Source organism: Amblyraja radiata, chromosome 21 (assembly GCF_010909765.2).
Source record: "Amblyraja radiata isolate CabotCenter1 chromosome 21, sAmbRad1.1.pri, whole genome shotgun sequence".
Classification (NCBI taxonomy): Eukaryota; Metazoa; Chordata; class Chondrichthyes; order Rajiformes; family Rajidae; genus Amblyraja; species Amblyraja radiata.
The window spans coordinates 5295477-5315672 of NC_045976.1; the positions used below are offsets into that span (position 1 = coordinate 5295477).

The following is a 20196-nucleotide window of genomic DNA, read 5'->3' on the forward strand; positions in this document are numbered from 1 at the left end:
GCATGCATTTTCTCCGCGTGGTCTGGTTTCCTTCCACACTCCAAAGACGTACAGGTTTGTAGGTTAATTGGCTTCTGTAACTTGTCCCCAGTGTGTGTAGGATTGTGTTAGTGTACGGGGATCGCTGGTCGGTATGGCCTTGGTGTGCTGAAGGGCCTGTCTCCATGCTGTATCTCTAAAGTCTAAAGTAAAGTCTAAAGGATTTGTACGTTCTCTGGTTTCCTCCCACACTCCAAAGACGTACAGGTTTGTAGGTTAATTGGCTTCTGTAACTTGTCCCTAGTGTGTGTAGGGTAGTGCTAGTGTATGGGGTATTGGGAGGTCGCGGAAGGGCCTGTTGCCGTGCTGTATCTCTAGAGTCTAAAGAAAAGTTTCAAAGCAAAGTATAAAAGGCAACGTTACCATTGAAGGCCTGGATCATTTGGTTGAGGGTCTCCAAGGAGATTCCACTGTAACCCTTGGCGAGGACATTGATCCTGAGAGCCAGCAGCATCCGGCATCTCTCTGGAGAGAGGGGTTTGCCCACACCTGCAGAAGAAGCACTCGGCCACTTATCTACTGTTTCCCAGAGATGCCGGGGTTTACAGGAACAGGGTGGGTGTTGGGGGCTACAGAGGCAAGGAACCGGGCGTGCGGAGGAGTGGGTTTAATTTAGTTTGGTTTGTTCTCACATGTACCTACGCACGGTGAAAGGCTTTTGTGGCGTGCTAACCAGTCAGCGGAAAGACAAAACATGATTACAGTAGATCCATTTACAGTGTCTGTAGGAGCAGAGATTTAAGAATGTGTGGAGCGATTGTAATACGCGATTGTACATCTGCTTCTGTGAATTCACGCAGATAGTCGCCTGTGTTGGGCGCCATCTTGGAAGCATGTTTGCGATTCGGAGGGGAGAGGGGCGGAGGATTCAAAGAGGACAGGGGTAAGGGTTTTGGAAGAAGGGACAGGGGTGTCCCTGTTGGAGGAGTTCATCGGGGAGGGGGGGGGGGTCGGTGTTTTGGCTGCAAGGAGGTGGAGAGGATGGATAGGGGAGTCCGGAGCAAAGGGCAAGGTTATGCAAGGTAGGGAGAGAGAGTTCAGAGGGGAGAGGTCGAGGTTCAAAGGGGAGGGGCCCATGGTTCTGAGGGGTGGGGGGGAGCAGGAAATAGGCTCGGAGTTTCAGAGTGGGGGGGAGGGGGAGCTCAGAAGGGAGAGGCTGGGGGTTCATGCCCAAAGTGGTGCATCTGGGCATTTGGGGAGGGGACCATGGGTTCTGGAGAAGGACCAGGAGTGTTTGATGGGTTGGGGCCGGGGCATCAGAGGGAGGGTTCGTGGTCACAGATGGGTGGTCTGGTGGTTTGGAGGAGGGGGGACAGGAGGAGAGGGGTTGGGGGTTTGGAGGAGTGGGGACAGGAGGAGAGAGGCTGGCGGCTTCAGATGGGAGAGGTGGGGGTTTCGTGAGGGAGGATCTGGGAGGTGGGGCATTTGAAGGGCAGAGGCCAGGGGTTTGGTCGGGAAGGGCCAGGTTTCTCGGTGAGTGAGTGAGGGTTCAGAGGGGAGACACCGGAGAAAGGATATGTTCAGAGGGGACGTAAATGATAGGAGAAAAATTAGGCCATTCGGCCCATCAAGTCTGCTCCGCCATTCAATCATGGCTGATCTAACTCTCCCTCCTCACCCCATTCTCCCCGTAACCCCTTACACCCGCACTAATCAAGAATCCATATCTCTGCCCTAAAAATATCCATTGACTTGGCCTCCACTGCCTTCTGTGGGAAAGAATTCCAGATTCATCTCCATCTGACTAAAGAAATTCCTCCTCATCTCCTTCCTTAAATTCTGAGGCTATGACCTCTAGTACTAGACTTTCTCACTAGTGGAAACATCCTCTCCACATCCACTCTATCCAATATGATAACCACTCAATGGTTATGTAGCGGTGGGCCGTGTGGCATTGGAGGAGAAAGCCTGTGGATACAGAGGGGTGGAACAGGTGGTTTTGGAGAAGAAGGCCCGGGTTTTAGAGGGTTGAGGTTGGCTTTTGCGGAGGGGGTAAATTGAAAGCTAATCCTTAGAAATAATATATAATCAGTGAGCAAATCTGAAAGGAGGCCCAGGGAGATGGGAGGAGTTGCTCTATTGCAAAGTAAACTTTGGGATAGAGTACACAGCAATTTGAGGCAGGATGTATGATCAGGCATTCCAGCAGAGATTTTTCTCATGTCAGAACTACTGTGTTCAGGGAGGTGTACAGAGATAGAATGCGTTCTTTCGGTTAAGGGCCTGTCCCACTGTAGGAGCCAATTCAAGAGTTCTCCCGAGTTTCCCCTGATGCAAACTCGGAGAATTACGGTAATAGCCGCTCGTAGGTACTCGGGGCTCTCGTGGACATTTTTCAACATGTTGAAAAATCTTCTTGAGTCTTCACGAGCTTACCGCATTTCCCGAGTACCTGCCGTTAGCGTTACGAGCCACTAAGAGGCGTCCCGAGCTCCGACGTACCCGCTATGTACATTCTACGTGCTTACCATGAGTTTGATTTTTTCTTAAACTCGGGAGAGCTCTTGAATTACCTCATACAGTGGGACAGGCCCTTAATAGAGTCATAGAGTCATTCAACGTGGAAACAGGCCCTTCAGTCCAACTTGCCTACGTCGCCCAACATGTCCCATCTATCGGTGTCAGGGTTTATGGGGAGAAGGCAGGAGTGGGGTTGAGAGGGAAAGATAGATCAGCCATGATTGAATGGCAGAGTAGATTTGATAATTACTATCGATCCATTTACAGTGTCTAAAGGAGTAGCGATTTAACAGTGTGGAGCTATTGTAATACGTAATTGTAGACCTGCTTCTGTGACTTGCGCGCAAACAGTCGCACGGGTCGGGCGCCATCTTGGAAGCAAGTTTGCAATTCGGAGGGGAGAAGGGCGGAGGATTCGAAGAGAAAGGGGGAAATGGGGAAAGGGGGAAAAAGGGAGAAATGGCCTAATTCTGCTCCTATGACCTGTGAACATAAAATAGCAAAAGGCATTCTTTCACATACCTACAGCAGTGGAGTGTATAATATTCTCCTGGAGCTCCCTGTATAAAGAAAGCAGCAAGTCAGGAAGAGTGTGACAGATAGTCACAGTGTAGTGTCACAGTACAATATACTCACACAAGTGTGACACAGTTTGCTCCTGTTCCAATACCTAAAGGAGCTGCTCCTTGCCTTTTGGCTGCACTTCACACCCACCATCCTCATCTTTGGACACCCTGTGCGTAGGGGAGAGTGTAGGGGTGAAGATGTCCTGGTCGGGTTGCTCCTGGGCCTGGCCAAGCTGGCCATCCGCGAGTCACGGCGCCAGGCGGTGGAGGGCTCTACCCAAGCGAGCTGCCCAGCCCCTTTTCCAGGGTTACGCCCGTGCCCGGGTGGTACTAGAGAGGGACTTTGCGGTGATCACGGGGGATTTCCGGGACTGCTGGGCACCGCGGGGGGTGGAATGTATCCTTAACAAGGAGTGTAAAATAGTTATTTAATATTCAGTATTTAAAAATATCTGTTTTACTTTGTATTATGGTGGTGGGTTTGTTTGTATTGTTTCATATTGTACATATCATTTTTGTATGTACCAGCGATTCCCATACATTAGTACTATCCTACACACCAGGGTCAATTTACAATTTTTACCGAAGCCAATTAGACTACAAACCTGTACGTCTTTGGTGAGTGGGAGGAAACCGGAGCTCCCGGGGAAAACCCTCACAGGTCACTGGGAGAACGTACAAACTACATACAGACAGCACAGGTAGGTAGGATGGAACACAGATCTCTGGTGCTGGAAGGCAGCAACTCTACCACTGCGCCATCGTGCATCTGCCATCTACTTTGGAGCAGTTTTATGTCAATGCACAAGCCCATTCTGCACACTTACCTGCTGAGTATTTGAATGCATTCTGCATTTACTTATTAAGGAGTTGTAAGATTAAAATAACAGTTCATCAGTTGAGAGGTGGGAAAAAGTAAATCAATTTGTGAAACTGGACAGAAATGAACAAATGCTTTTATGCCAAAGTACATGATAGACAATAGACAATATGGGCAGAAGTAGGCCATTCGGCCCTTCGAGCCAGCACCGCCATTCAATATGATCATGGCTGATCATCCACAATCAATACCCCGTTCCTACCTTCTCACCATATCCCCTGACTCCACTATCTTTAAGAGCTCTATCCAACTCTCTTGAAAGCATCCAGAGAATTGGCCTCCGCTGCCTTCTGAGGCAGAGAATTCCACAGATTCACAACCCTCTGTGTGAAACAGTTTTTCCTTATCTCTGTTCTAAATGGCTTGCCCCTTATTCTTAAATTGTGGCCCCTGGTTCTGGACTCCCTTCTGGACTCTCATCCTTCTAAATTCCAGAGTATACAAGCCAGCCGCTCCATTCTCTCAGCATATGACAGTCCCGCCATCGCAGGAATTAATCTGGTGAACCTACCTCAATAGCAAGAATGTCCTTCCTAAAATTTGGAGACCAAAGCTGCACACAATACTCCACGTGTGGTAATAGAAACATAGCAACATAGAAAATAGGTGCAGGAGTTGGCCATTCGGCCCTTCGAGCCTGCACCGCCATTCAATATGATCATGGCTGATCATCCAACTCAGTATCCCGTACCTGCCTTCTCTCCATACCCCCTGATCCCTTTAGCCACAAGGGCCACATCTAACTCCCTCTTAAATATAGCCAATGGACTGGCCTCAACTTCCTTCTGTGGCAGAGAGTTCCAGAGATTCACCACTCTCTGTGTGAAAAATGTTTTTCTCATCTCGGTCCTAAAGGATTTCCCCTCTATCCTTAAGATGTGACCCCTTGTCCTGGACTTCCGCAACATCGGGAACAATCTTCCTGCGTCTAGCCTGTCCAACCCCTTAAGAATTTTGTAAGTTTCTATAAGATCCCCCCTCAATCTCCTAAATTCCAGCGAGTACAAGCCGAGTCTATCCAGTCTTTCTTCATATGAAAGTCCTGACATCCCAGGAATCAGTCTGGTGAACATTCTCTGCACTCCCTCTATGGCAATAATGTTCTTCCTCAGATTTGGAGACCAAAACTGTATGCAATACTCCAAGTGTGGTCTCACCAAGGCCCTGTACAACTGCAGTAGAACCTCCCTGCTCCTATACTCAAATACCTTTGCTATGAATGCTAACATACCATTCGCTTTCTTCACTGCCTGCTGCGCCTGCATGCTTTATTCACATTAAACTGTATCTGCCATGCATCTGACCGCTCACCCAACCTGTCCAAGTCACCCTGCATCCTCATAGCATCCTCCTCACAGTTCACACTACCACCCAGCTTTGTGACATCTGCAAATTTGTTATGATACTTTTAATCTCGTCATTTAAATCATTAATGTATATTGTAAATAGCTGCGGTCCCAGCACCGAGCCTTGCGATACCCCACTAGTCACCACCTGCCATTCTGAAAGGGACCCGTTAATCCCTTCTCTTTCTTTCCTGTCTGCCGACCAATTTCCTATCCGTCAGTATCCTAGCCCCAATACCATGTGCTCTAATTTTGCCCACTAATCTCCGATGTGGGACATCAAATGCTTTCTGTCCAGGCACACGACATCCATTGGCTCTCCCTTGTCCTTTTTCCTGGTTACATCCTCAGAAAATTCTAGAAGATTAGTTACGCATGATTTTCCCTCCGTAAATCCATGCTGACTCAGACCGATCCTGTTACTGATATCACATTTAGGAAGAGTATCAATCAGCTGCCATGGGAAATGAGTCAAGAATTTTTCCAGGTGACTTAAAGCTATGTTGTAGCAGGGACATGGTACTGAAGTGTGAGCTTTCATTTATCATTCAGCTTGAATGATAAATGAACTGCGAGCTCAGCCCCCTGCTCCACTCACTCTGTACCCATGACTGTGTCGCCGGATATAGTGCGAACTCCATCACCAAGTTTGCCGATGACACCACTGTTGTAGGAAGAATTACAGATGCGATGAGTCATAGTATAGAAGTGAGATCGACCGATTGACCAAATGGTGCCAGCACAATAACCTGGCTCTCAATAGCAGTAAAACCAACGGACTGATTGTGGACTTTGGAAGAGGAAGGATCCGGACCCACAATCCTGGAGTGTCAAAAACTTCAAATTCCTGGGCATACATATTTCTAAAGATCTGTCCTGGTCCCAGCACATCGATGCAATTATAAAGAAAGCAGCCTCTACTTCCTGAGAAGATTACGGAGATTCGGTATGTCGAAGAGGATTCTCTTGAACTTCTGCAGGTGTACAGTAGAGAGCTTGCTGACCGGTTGCATCGTGGCCTGGTACGGCAACTTGAACGTCCAAGAGCGGAAAAGACTGCAAAATGGTGTGACCACTGCCCAGTCCATCACCGGCTCTCCACCATCAAAGGGATCTATCGAAGTTGCTCCCTCAAAAAGGCAGCCAGCATCATCAGACCCACACCATCCTGGCCACACTCTCATGTCACCACTGCCATCGGGAAGAAGGTACAGGAGCCTGAAAACTGTAACGTCCAGGTTCAGGAACAGCTTCTTCCCTACAGCCATCAAGCTATTAAACGCCACAACCTCATATAAGCTCTGAACTGCCACAGACTATTATTATTATCATTATTATTATTATTGCACTATTATTGCCTGTTTTGTGTGTGTGTGTGTGTGTGTGTGTGTGTGTGTGTGTGTGTGTGTGTGTGTGTGTGTGTGTGTGACGTTGATTTTTTTCTCTCGTTTATCATATTGTTTACAGTGTAGTATGTTTACATATTCTGTTGTGCTGCAGCAAGTAAGGACTTCATTGTTCTATCTGGGATTGGCTGGATTTAAGAGGGAGTTAGATGTGGTCCTTGTGTCTAAAGGGATCAGGGGGTATGGAGAGAAGGCAGGTATGGGATATTGATTTGGATGATCAGCCATGATCATATTGAATGGCGGTGCAGGCTCGAAGGGCCAAATGGCCTACTCCTGCACCTATTTTCTATGTCTCTATGTTTCTAGTGGGAAAGTCTAGGACCAGAGGCCATAGTCTCAGAATAAAAGGACGTACTATTAGTCTGAAGAAACGTCACCCATTCCTTCTTTCCAAAGATGCTGCCTGTGCCGCTGAGCAACTCCTGCATTGTGTATCTGCCAGCAGTATACAGTTGGACTGGACACATTTATCCAATTACAGGTGCACAACCTTTTATCCGAAGATCCAAATAACGAAAACCTCCGAATAGCGGCCATTTTTTCGGTCCTTGAAGAAAGGTCCTTGAAAACGTTCACCGAGGGCGGCCCGCAGAGGTGACAGCAGAACCTCCGGTCGGTCCTCGAAGAAAGGGGAACTAAATCCCCATTCATAAAAGAGAAGGTGAGGGTATATTGCGCGGGAGGGTTAATAATTGACAATATGCTGCTGCCTGTCCGCTGAGTTAAAAAGTTCCCACGGTAGACTCACGATACACAGTGTTTCGTGAGTCTTGCGTGGGAACTTTTTAACTCAGCGGGGCAGGCAGCAGCAGATTGTCGCTCCCTTCAGTATCACCCCACCTACACCCCTCTGCTTCCCGGCCATGTGTGTGACCCCTTCCCTCCCCTCTCCAGCTCCCCGCCCATTGCACTGGCGCGGGGGCTTTGCACTGTCACCGGAGACGTCAGGACCAACGGGACAACGACCCCCAGGCCCACTGCAAGCACGGAGATCCCAGAGACCCACAGCCAACAGCAGCCCAGCCCCGTTCCAACTCCAGAGGAAAACTGCAAACTGGCCGGAGACGTCAGGACCACCAGAAGCCGTTCCCCGAGCTGCGCCCCCTCATCGGGACACCGACCCCCAGGCCCACTGCAAGCACGGAGATCCCAGAGACCCTCAGCCAACAGCAGCCCAGCCCCGCTCCAACTACAAAGGAACCTGGGTTGCGGATGACGGGGCGCAGCTCGGGGCGTTGTAGGGGCCCATCGGGGAGCGGGTTCCTGTTGGTCCTGACGTCTCCGGCCACCTGCCATCCTCCGGGAACTGTACCGCCCTTGCAGGAGAGTGGGGTTGTTTGCAGTTGCAGAGGGAGGGGGCAAGGGCAGTTCCCAGTCCACGGGGGTGGCCGGAGACGTCAGGACCAACGGGACACCGACCCCCAGGCCCACTGCAAGCACGGAGATCCCAGAGACGCACAGCCAGCAGCAACTCCAGCCCAGCCCCGCTCCAACTCCAGAGGAACACGTAGGGGCAGAAGCTGACGGTGTGCAAGGTACGTCTTGTTCTTGGGGTGGCGGATGAGGGGGCGCAGCTCGGGCTGTGGGCAAACTGCCACTTGTCGCCGTAGCGGCCCATCGGGGAGCGGATTCCTCTGGAGTTGGAGGGGGAGGGGGGTATTGTGCTGTTTGATCGCCCCCTGCTACCCCAGGGACAGGGAGACACAGCGGCGTTTTAGACTGGTGCGCAATCACTTCCAAAGTTCTGCCCACACAGTCAGTACACCTCTCCTACACTGCATTTCATACAAACATTTATTCTGCAAGAAAAAACTACATTGAAGACTCAAATTCGCGACCGAGTTTACTGCCGGGATCAAGGCGCAAACTCGCGACCTTGCGGATATGAGCCGAGCACTCTACCACTGAGCCAGCCATTAAAATCTACGCTAAAAAATTTCCATTCCGAAGACCGACAAATTCTGAATTACGAAAAGTGTCTGGTCCCAAGGCTTTCGGATAAAAGGTTGTGCACCTGTACTTTTAAAGATTGTGTCTATTTCAATACCATATTTTTCTTGTGTTTCGAGTTCGAGTTTAGTTTTTGTCACGTGTGCCGAGGTACAGTGAAAAGCTGTTTGTTGCGTGCTGACGAGTCAGCAGAAAGACAAGACATGATTACTATCGAACCATCCACAGTGTGCAGATACATGATACAGGGAAATAACATGAATAATGCTGAGTGCAAGATAAAGTCCAATCAGAGATAGTCAAACAGCAGCATGATATTTTTGCAAATAAACTCACTGCCGGAGACCCGGGTTCACAAATTCACAAGTTATAGAAGTTGAATTAGACCATTCAGCCCATCGAGTCTACTCCGTCATTCAATCATGGCTGATCTCTGCCTCCTAATCCCATTTTCCTGCCTTCTCCCCATAACCCTTGACACCCGTTCTAATCAAGAATTTGTCTATCTCTTAAAATATCCACTGACTTGGCCTCCACAGCCCTCTGTGGCAATGCTCCACAGATTAACTACCCTCTGACTAAAAACATTCCCCCTCACCCCCTTTCTAAAAGAGTGGTATTTCTGAGGCCATGACCTCAGTCCTAGACTCTTCCACCAGTGGAAACATCCTTTCCACATCCACTCTATCTCTGCCATTCATTATTCTGTCTTCTTGCGTACAGCGTGCACAGCCTAAAGTTGATTATTCTGCCATTTTCAATGAGGTCCCCCCCTCATTCTTCTAAACTCCAGCGAATAGAGGCCCAGTGCTGTCAAACGCTCATCATATGCTAACCCACTAATTGCTGGGATCATTCTTGTAAACCTCCTCTGGACCCTCTCCAGAGCCAGCACATCCTTCCTCAGATACAGGGCCCAAAATGACTCATAGTACTCCAAATGTGGCCTGACCAGTGCCTTATAGAGTCTCAGCATTCCATCCCTGTTGCTCTATAGGGGTTCAATCCTGCCGGTGTGGAGTTTGCATGTTCTCCCTGTGGCTGCATGGGCTTCCCCCAGGTGCTCCATCTTCCCAACTGGAACAAGGGCTGCTGATAAAAACGGGACTGGTGCTTTCTTCAATTATTTAAATGTCTGCGATGGTTTTTGAGTGTGATGTGCATTTAACTTTTTTTATTGCTTTTAATTCCTTTAACAATATTTGTTACTTTATTGATATTTCCTTAACATTACGGTTGACATGTTAAAAGCATTCTCATTCAATCACAAAGACAGCCCGGAGAGTCTGTGATTAGTTTAGAGACACAGTGCAGAAACAGGCCCTTCAGCCCATCGAGTCCGTGCTGAGCACACTGGTTTTTTTTTACCATCCTCGCACACTGTGGTGGGGCCTCAGTGGCTGATAGCCATTATAGAGCCACAGGGAACAGAAACAGGCCCTTCGGCCCAACTCATCCGTGCTGACCCAGATCACCCATCTAAGCTAGTTGCATTTGCCTGTGTTTTGCCCAAATCCCTGCAAATCTTTCCCAACCTTTCCTATCCATGTAGCTGTCCAAGTGCCTTATGAATGTTGTTGTTGTACCTACCTCAGCTACTGCCTCTGGCTAACCCAACTAGTGGGAGTTTTGCTCTAATGTCCCAGCATCAACCCTCGGTTGTGTGAAGGCAGCAGGCTGCCTGCATTGAGAGGGCCCCTGTGCATTGGGCTACATTGGCACTTAGCCCAATGTAGAGGGAGCAAGTACTTCATACACAGCTAGGCAGCTGGCCTCCTGCCCGAGGCAACATGGACCCTGGCTCCTGGACTCCCCATATAGATGCATTGGTCAAGGAAATACACCAACTAGCACTAGTTCCACCAGCAACCTGTCCAGGGCCACCCATATTGAAGCAATGGCTAAGAAAGCACACCAATGCTTCTACTTCCACCAATGGGTACTGATTATGGATGATCAGCCATGATCATGTTGAATGGCGGTGCTGGCTCGAAGGGCCGAATGGCCTACTCCTGCACCTATTGTCTATTGTCTATTGAACTGCAGATGCTGGTTTGCTCAGCGGGACAGGCAGCATTTCTGGAGAGGAATGCTGAGGAAGGGTCTCAGCCCGAAACGTCACCCATTCTGTCTCTCCAGAAATGCTGCCTGTCCTGCTGAGTTACTCCAGCTCTTTGTGTCTATCCAATACTAAACGCTACTTTAGTTACATTTAATGTTACTAAACGTTACATTAAAGTAAATTCAATCAAGTGGCAGTTACTATTTTCAGATTTACACACGTGAATGCAGTCCATTGCTGGGCTTTGAGCCACCGCTGAGACACAGGGTGCATGCAGTGTCAGTGAGGCTGTGCTAACATTGTGTACTATCAACACCAGTTACTCGGAGCTGAAATACCCCCATAGGAACAACTTCATCCCGTATGCTGGAAACTAACCCTGGAGTCTGGGTTCGTGTTGGGTTACTGTATATTGGTGAGGCTCCAATACATTTGGAGTATTGTGCTCAGTTTTAGTCACCCTGGTATATGAAAGATGTTGTTAAGCTTGAATGAGCGCAGAGAGGATTTGCGAGGATGTTGCCGGAACTCGAGTGCCTGAGCTATAGGAAGAGGTTGAGCAGGCAAGGACTCTATTCCTTGTAGTGCAGAAGGATGCGGGGTGATCTTATAGAGGTGTATACGACCAAGAGGGGAATAGATCAAGTAAATCCATAGTCTTTTATCTGTATTTCGACCCAAAACGTTGCCCATTTCAAGTCTGAGGAAGGGTTTCGACTCGAAACGTTGCTATTTCCTTCGCTCCTCACCTGCTGAGTTTCTCCAGCACTTTTGTCTACCTTCGATTTTCCAGCATCTGCAGTTCCTTCTCAAACATAAATACATAACCAGTATAGGTTTTCAAGAGAGTTAGACATAGCTCTTCGGGCTTACGGAATCAAGGGATATGGGGAAAAAGCAGGAACGGGATACTGATTTTGGATGATCAGCCATGAATAGTGGTGCTGGCTCAAAGGGCCAAATTGCCAACTCCTGCACCTATTTTCTATGTTTCTATGTTAATTGATGTACTCTAGCCTAGGAAAGTAAAAACATGCCTTACCATTGAAGGCCTGGATCATTTGGTTGAGGGTCTCCAAGGAGATTCCACTGTAACCCTTGGCGAGGACATCGATCCTGAGAGCCAGCAGCATCCGGCATCTCTGCGGTGAGAGGGGTTTGCCCACACCTGGGGGACAGAGAGCAGCAAATAACTGAGGCAATGTGACAGCATACTAAACGGTGGGAGAGTCCGCAGAACGTTGACGGAGTGGACATACCAGCTGAATGGGAACGGACTAGATTTTCTTGGAGCTCCCTGAATGGGGAAAAGAGAAAAATAATTACTTATATAACAACCATATAACCATATAATAATTACAGCACGGAAACAGGCCATCTCGGTCCTACAAGTCCGTGTCGAACAACTTTTTTCCCTTAGTCCCACCTGCCTGCACTCATACCATAACCCTCCATTCCCTTCTCATCCATATGCCTATCCAATTTATTTTTAAATGATACCAACGAACCTGCCGCCACCACTTCCACTGGAAGCTCATTCCACACCGCTACCACTCTGAGTAAAGAAGTTCCCCCTCATGTTACCCTTAAACTTCTGTCCCTTAATTCTGAAGTCATGTCCTCTTGTTTGAATCTTCACTATTCTCAAAGGGAAAAGCTTGTCCACATCAACTCTGTCTATCCCTCTCATCATTTTAAAGACCTCTATCAAGTCCCCCCTTAACCTTCTGCGCTCCAGAGAATAAAGACCCAACTTATTCAACCTATCTCTGTAACTTAGTTGTTGAAACCCAGGCAACATTCTAGTAAATCTCCTCTGTACTCTCTCTATTTTGTTGACATCCTTCCTATAATTTGGGCGACCAAAATTGTACACCATACTCCAGATTTGGTCTCACCAATGCCTTGTACAATTTTAACATTACATCCCAGCTTCTATACTCAATGCTCTGATTTATGAAGGCTAGCATACCAAAAGCTTTCTTTACCACCCTATCTATATGAGATTCCACCTTCAAGGAACTATGCACGGTTATTCCCAGATCCCTCTGTTCAACTGTATTCTTCAATTCCCTACCATTTACCATGTACGTCCTATTTTGATTTGTCCTGCCAAGGTGTAGCACCTCACATTTATCAGCATTAAACTCCATCTGCCATCTTTCAGCCCATTCTTCCAAATGGCCTAAATCACTCTGTAGACTTTGGAAATCCTCTTCATTATCCACAACGCCCCCTATCTTGGTATCATCTGCATACTTACTAATCCAATTTGCCACCCCTTCATCCAGATCATTGATGTACCTGACAAACAACAGTGGACCCAACACACAGATCCCTGAGGCACCCCACTACTCACCTGCCTCCAACCCGACAAACAGCCCTCCACCATTCCCCTCTGGCTTCTCCCATTCAGCCACTATTGAATCCATCTTGCTATTCCTGCATTTATACCCAACAGTTGAACCTTCTTAACCAACCTTCCATGAGGAACCTTGTCAAAGGCCTTACTAAAGTCCATATAGACAACATCCACTGCTTTACCCTCGTCAATTTCCCTAGTAACCTCTTCACAAAATTCAAGAAGATTAGTCAAACATGACCTTCCAGGCACAAATCCATATTGACTGTTCCTAATCAGACCCTGTTTATCCAGATGCTTATATATATTATCTCTAAGTATCTTTTCCATTAATTTGCCCACCACTGAAGTCAAACTAACAGGTCTATAATTGCTAGGTTTACTCTTAGAACCCTTTTTAAACAATGGAACAACATGCGCAGTACGCCAATCCTCGGGGACTATTCCCGTTTCTAATGACATTTGAAATATTTCTGTCATAGCCCCGGCTATTTCTACACTAACTTCCCTCAATGTCCTAGGGAATATCCTGTCAGGACCTGGAGACTTATCCACTTTTATATTTTTCAAAAGTGTCAGTACTTCTTTTACTTTGAAACTCATAGTATCCATAGCTACTCTACTAGTTTCCTTACCTCACATAATTCAATATCCTTCTCCTTGGTGAATACCGAAGAAAAGAAATTGTTCAATATCTCCCCCATCTCTTTTGGCTCTGCAGATAGCTGTCCACTCTGTCTCTCCAATGGACCAATTTTATCCCTCGTTATCCTTTTGCTATTAATATAGCTGTAGAAACCCTTTCGATTTACTTTCACCTTACTTGCCAAAGCAACCTCATATCTTCTTTTAGCTTTTCTAATTTCTTTCTTAAGATTCTTTTTACATTCCTTATACTCCTCAAGCACCTCATTTACTTCATGCTGCCTATAATTATTGTAGATCTCCCTCTTTTTCCGAACAAGATGTCCAATTTCCCTTGAAAACCAGGGCTCTTTCCAATTTTTACTGTTTCCTTTCAACCGAACAGGAACATAAAGATTCTGTACTCTTAAAATTTCCCCTTTAAATGTCCTCCATTTCTCTTCTCCATCTTTCCCATAAAACAGAATGTCGCAGTTCCCTCCTTTTAAATCATCTCGCATCTCATCAAAGTTAGCCTTTCTCCAATCAAAAATCTCAACCCTAGGTCCAGTTTTGACCCTCTCCATAATTATATTGAAACTAATGGTATTGTGATCACTGGACCCGAAGTGCTCCCCAACGCATACCTCCGCCACCTGTCCCGTCTCATTTCCTAACAGGAGGTCCAGCACTGCCCCTCCTCTAGTAGGTACCTCTGTGTATTGCTGCAAAAAACTATCCTGCACACATTTTACAAACTCCAAACCATCCAGCACATTTACAGAATGTGTTTTGGAGAACGTTGCAATTTAATGCACCGGTAAGTTTTTTGTACACTTTGATCAATGTTCTTAAGTGAAAGCAGCAGAATTAGGCCATTCGGCCCATCAAGTCTACTCTGCCATTCAAGGGACATCTATAGGGAGAGGTTGAGGAGGCTGGGACTCTATTCCTTGGAGCGCAGGAGACTGAGGGGTGATCTTAAAGATGTGTGGAAAATCATGAGAGGAATAGATTGGGTAGATGCACAGAGTCTTTTAGCCAGAGTAAGGAAATCGAGGACCAGTGGACATGGGTTTAAGGAGAGGGGCAAAAGATTTATTGGGAATCTGAGCGGTAACATTTACACACAAAGGGTGGTGGGTGTATGGAACGATCTGCCAGAGGAGGTAGTTGAGGCTGGGACTATCACAACATTTAAGAAACATTTATACTGGTACATGGATAGGGTAGGTTTAGAGGGATGTGGACAACAGCAGGCAGATGGGACTAGTGTGGGTGGGGCATGTTGATCGACGTGAGCAAGTTGGGCTGAAGGGTCTGTTTCCATGCTGTATGACTCTATGATACCAGGGAGAATAAATAGATTGAGCAGCAAATGCCCCCAAGGCCGATCAGCCTCAATTGAAGCAAAAATAGGTGGCACGGTGGAGCAGCAGTGGAGTAACTGCAGCGCCAGAGACCCAGGTTCGATCCTGACCACGGGTGCTGTCTGTACGGAGTTTGTACATTCTCCCTATGACCTGAGTGGGTTTTATCCAGGGGCTCCAGTTTCCTCCCACATTCCAAAGACTTACAGGTTTGTAGGTTAATTGGCTTTGTTAAAGATTGTAAATTGTCCCTAGTGTGCTAGTGTATGGTGGATCGCTGGGCGGAAAGGGCCTGTTTCCATGTTGTATCTTTAAAGTCTAAAGGCTGTGGATTCTGGAGTTGCCGGAATGGGTTCATGGTCTGAGGTGAGAACTGCCAACAAAGGAATAGGCAGAGTGGTGGAGGGAGAAACGTTCCACACGAGGTCGGGCTTGGAACGTTAGGTTATGGAAGTGCGTAATGAGGCTGAGAACCCAAATGTAAAGGTGTTTAATCTTGTGGATAGCTGTCTCCAACGTCAGTGGTGAGCCCTGCCAACTTGCTACCAAACCCTCATCATAGCAGAGATTGGGGGTAAAATTCACACTGCACCAACCCCAATAGTCTGTTGACAGATACACGTTACACTGGCTGCAGTGGGGAATGGCCGATGTGGGGGAAGGGGGCGCAGAAAACAACTAAGGGACCATTGGGGACCATGATCAACACTTTGTAACTGTGTCGGTGCCCTATAGGTGGCGACTCTTTGCATACCTTGTGTATGTTATCTAAAACAAAGGAATAAACGGCGATATGTCACATGCGATAATAAAGTATCAATCAATCAAAAGAATGTTCAGACATGAAGTAGATCTTAACAAACTACGGGGAATTAATGAGAAAAGTCTCTGATTTTTCAGGAATAACTTACTTGAGCTTATTATGCGGGATAACAATCCGGGCAAATTTCCCAAAGCCAGTTGTTATTCCGTACACAACTGAAAGAGAGAAAAGTGCAAAGATATTTCCCCCTCTTTACATTGTTGGCTGTGCCCTGCGATCACGGACTTGTGGGGGGGGAGGGCGGTGAGGAGGAAATGTCAGCTTACTGAAGTTGGTCGGGAATGTAAAGAGTGAGATACACATTCCCAACTTCCAGGGGGACTCATATTATAATGATGGGTCTACTACCATCATCATTACGGGCGGCACGGCACGGTGGTGCAGCGGTAGAGTTGCTGCCTTACAGCTCCAGAGACCCGATTCGATCCTGACCACGGATGGTGTCTGTACGGAGTTTGCACATTCTCCTTGTGACCGCGGGCAATTTCCCCGGGTGCTCCAGATTCCTACCAGATTCCAAAGACATACAGGTTGTGGGTTTGTGTTAGTGTTACGGGGATCTCTGGTCTGTGCAGATTTGGTGGGCAGATGGGCCTATTTCCACACTGCATCTCCTAATTAAACTAAACTGAGTCGGATACTGCTTATAATCCGACAGTATGGGGAAGTACAGTACTGACATACAGTTTCTGCACTTGTCATTCTTTTCCATTCAACCCACCTTTATTTTCTTTCACAATATTTTCCAGAAGTGTTCTTGACTGTTTGATTTTGTCTTCAGCTTCTGCAGAGATCTGTGGTAGAGGACACATCAAATGCTGTCAGTCTTCATAAGATCATGGGTCATAGGTGATAGGAGTAGAATTAGGCCATTCGGCCCATTAAGTCTACTCTGCTATTCAATCATGGCTGATTCTCTTGCTTTCTATCTATCTCCGCCTTAAATATATCCACTGACTTGGCCTCCACAGACTTCTGTGGCAATGAATTCCATAGATTCACCACCCTCTGACTAAAGACACTTCTCCTCATCTCCTTCCTAAAAGGAATTTAATTTTGAGGCTACGACCTCTAGTCCCAGACTCTCCCACTAGTGGAAACATCCTCTCCACATCCACTCTATCGAAGACTTTTGCTTTCCTGTTCGTTTCAATGCAGTACCCCCTGATTCTTGTAAACTCCAGCAAATACAGGCGCAGTGCCGACAAACGCACATCGCAGGTTAATAGTGACTGTGTGGTTATAGAAAAGCAACAGGGAGATATTGTGAACTCACCTTGATCTTGTAAAGTCCTTTTCCCAAACGAACTAGTTCTTCTATCGTTAAATGATTTCCATCTAAATAAATACACTGAAAGATTGCATTTTCCTTTAGATTGTTGGGTTAGCACGAAGTACATCAGCGACTAACTTTCATATCGGGTTGACGTACGACCTTCAGTGAACTTTCCAAATTGAAATACAATCGAGCCATTTACAGTGTGCAGATAAATGATAAGGGAACATTTAGTGCAAGGTAAAGCCAGTCCGATCAAGGATAATCCGAGGGTCACCAATGAGGTAGATGGTAGTTTGGGACGTCTCTGGCTGTAGTAGGATGAGATTCAGTTGCCTGACAACAGCTGGGAAGAAACTGTCCCTGAATCTGGAGGTGTTTTCAACCTTCTATTAAAATGCGGAAAGAGTGTAATAACACATTTAAAGCAATGACTCCGGTCTTCGGTAAAGATTGTAAATTGTCTCTAGTGTGTAGGATAGCGGCAGTATGCGGGGATCGCTGGTCGGCATGGACTCGGTGGGCCAAAGGGCCTGTTACCGTGCTGTATCTCTAAAACTAAAACTAAAGCTCCAGCAGTCACTGTTTCTGTTTCAGGTTTAAGGGAGGGACATATAATATTCACCCGCAGGTCTGTATCAGGATAGAGTAACTATTATGGTGCACATTAGGATGGATGAATCTCCAGTCTAATGGGATCTATCCCAGGATGCCAAGGAAAGCAATGGAGGAAATCACAATGACTCTGATGGAGTTTTTTGCGCCTCCATTAGCCACGGGTGAGGTACCAAAGATTAGAGAATATCTAATTTAGTCCCCTTGTTCAAAAAAGGCAGCAGGGATAAGACAGTCAAAGAGTCATACAGTGTGGAAACAGGCCCTTCATCCCATCTTGCCCGTGCCAACTCGCATGCCCAATCTACACTAGTCCCACCTGCCTGCATTTGGCCCATATCCCTCTTAACCTATCCTATCCATGTAGGGCCCAAATATTTTTTTGAATGTTGTGATAGTACCTGCCTCAACTACCTTCTCCAGCAGCTTTTTGTATACATCTCTCGTTTTCCTTTCCCGTGACTTTCAGTCTGAAGAAGGGTCTCGACCAGAAACGTCACCCGTTCCGTCTGTCCAGATATGCTGGCGGTCCCGCTGAGTTACTCCAGCTTTTTGTGTCTATCTTCAACTACCTCCTCTGGCAGCTTGTTCCGTACACCCACCACCCTTTGTGTAAATAAAGTAGCTCCTCAGGTTCCTATTAAATATCTCCCCCCCCCCCATCACCTTAAACCTACGATGCATTGAAACCTACGAGCATGGAAACAACAGGCCAGTAAGTCTTACATAAGTGGGCAAGTTCTAGGAGAAGGATACAATTTGTGTTCACCTGGAAAGACAGGGACTGATTTATCAGCAATGGATTATGCAAGGGAAATAATATCTTACAAACCGAGGTTTGAGTTTATTGAGGAGGCAACCAAAACAATTGATGAAGGCAGAGTGGTGTAATGGTTTGCATGGACTTAGAAGGTTTACAAGGTTAATTCCCGGGATGGCAGGACTGTCATATGCTGAGAGAATGGAGCAGCTGGGCTTGTACACTCTGGAGTTTAGAAGGATGAGAGGGTAAAGATTGTAAATTGTCTCTAGTGTGTAGGATAGCGGCAGTATGCGGGGATCGCTGGTCGGCATGGACTCGGTGGGCCAAAGGGCCTTACAGTTCAGGCCTTGGACACGCTAGAGGCAGGAAACATGTTCCCGATGTTGGGGGAGTCCAGACCAGGGGCCACAGTTTAAGAATAAGGAGTAAGCCATTTAGAATGGAGACGAGGAAACACTTTTTCTCACAGAGAGTTGTGAGTCTGTGGAATTCTCTGCTTCAGAGGGCGGTGGAGGCAGGTTCTCTGGATGCTTTCAAGAGAGAGCTAGATAGGGCTCTTGAAAATAGCGGAGTCAGGGGATATGGGGAGAAGGCAGGAACGGGGTACTGATTGGGGATGATCAGCCATGATCACATTGAATGACGGTGCTGGCTCGAATGGCCAAATGGCCTACTCCTGCACCCATGTCTGTTGTCTATGGACTTTGGTAAGGCTTTGCAAAGGTCCAAGGTGGTCCAGGAGGTTAAGGCACAAAGTTGCGGACCACCGTTCCTGGATCATCGTTGCAGGCTTTCTCTTGCTCTTTTGATATCTTTCCTTCATTTGCTGTTTGTACCTTTTCATACCTATAGTTTCCCTCTCCCCTCAATCTCAGTCTGAAGATGGGTCTGAATTGTTGATCCAGTACACAAACGTGCCAGAACCTTGTAGAGGCACAAAAAGCCGGAGTAACTCAGCGGGTCAGTCGGAATCTCTGAAGAAAAGGACCAGGTGATGTGGAGCCCCTTCTTCACACTCAGCGTCAGGATGGGGGGAAAACAAGAGATATAGAAGGCACCTGAACAAATGAACGAGAGATATGCAAAAAGCAACGATGATCAAGACAGGTAGAGCCCACAATGGTCCAGTGTTGGCTGTGGGCTAGATGATAACGAGTGATACAGACAGTGAAACTCAACAGGGCGACAGTGAAACTAGTACGATGACTAGAGTGGGGGAGGGACGGAGGTACTTTGTTGGATGGATGGATGGTTTGGGCAACTTGTGTCAAAATCACCCGTTTCTGTTTTGCTCGTCTCTGTGATCTTACAGTTTACAACAATATTTGTCCTTGAAGAGCAAGATAGTGCCTGTCCCCAGCACATGACGGATGTGTTTGGAAGGGATGGACTTTAGCCCAATAAAGCCAACCTTCTCTGCCCAGCTGCTCCCACTAAAACCGTGTGAAGTTCAAACCTCAAAAGTTATCTTCATCCATTTCATAACCTCCCAGCTCACTCTCAGACCCACATTTATGAAGCTGTCGGCATGGTGGCGCAGCGGTAGAGTTGCTGCCTTACAGCGCCAGAGACCCGGGTTCAATCCTGATTATGGGTGCTGCCTGTACGGAGTTTGTACCTTCTCCCTGTGACCGCGTGGGTTTTCTCCAGG

The 20196-nt window shown here is 47.2% G+C and overlaps 1 pseudogene; it reads right to left on the reverse strand.

Annotated features, from left to right (window-relative positions):
* Positions 1-20196, reverse strand: part of LOC116985040 — a 43264-nt pseudogene that overhangs the window by 17179 nt on the left and 5889 nt on the right.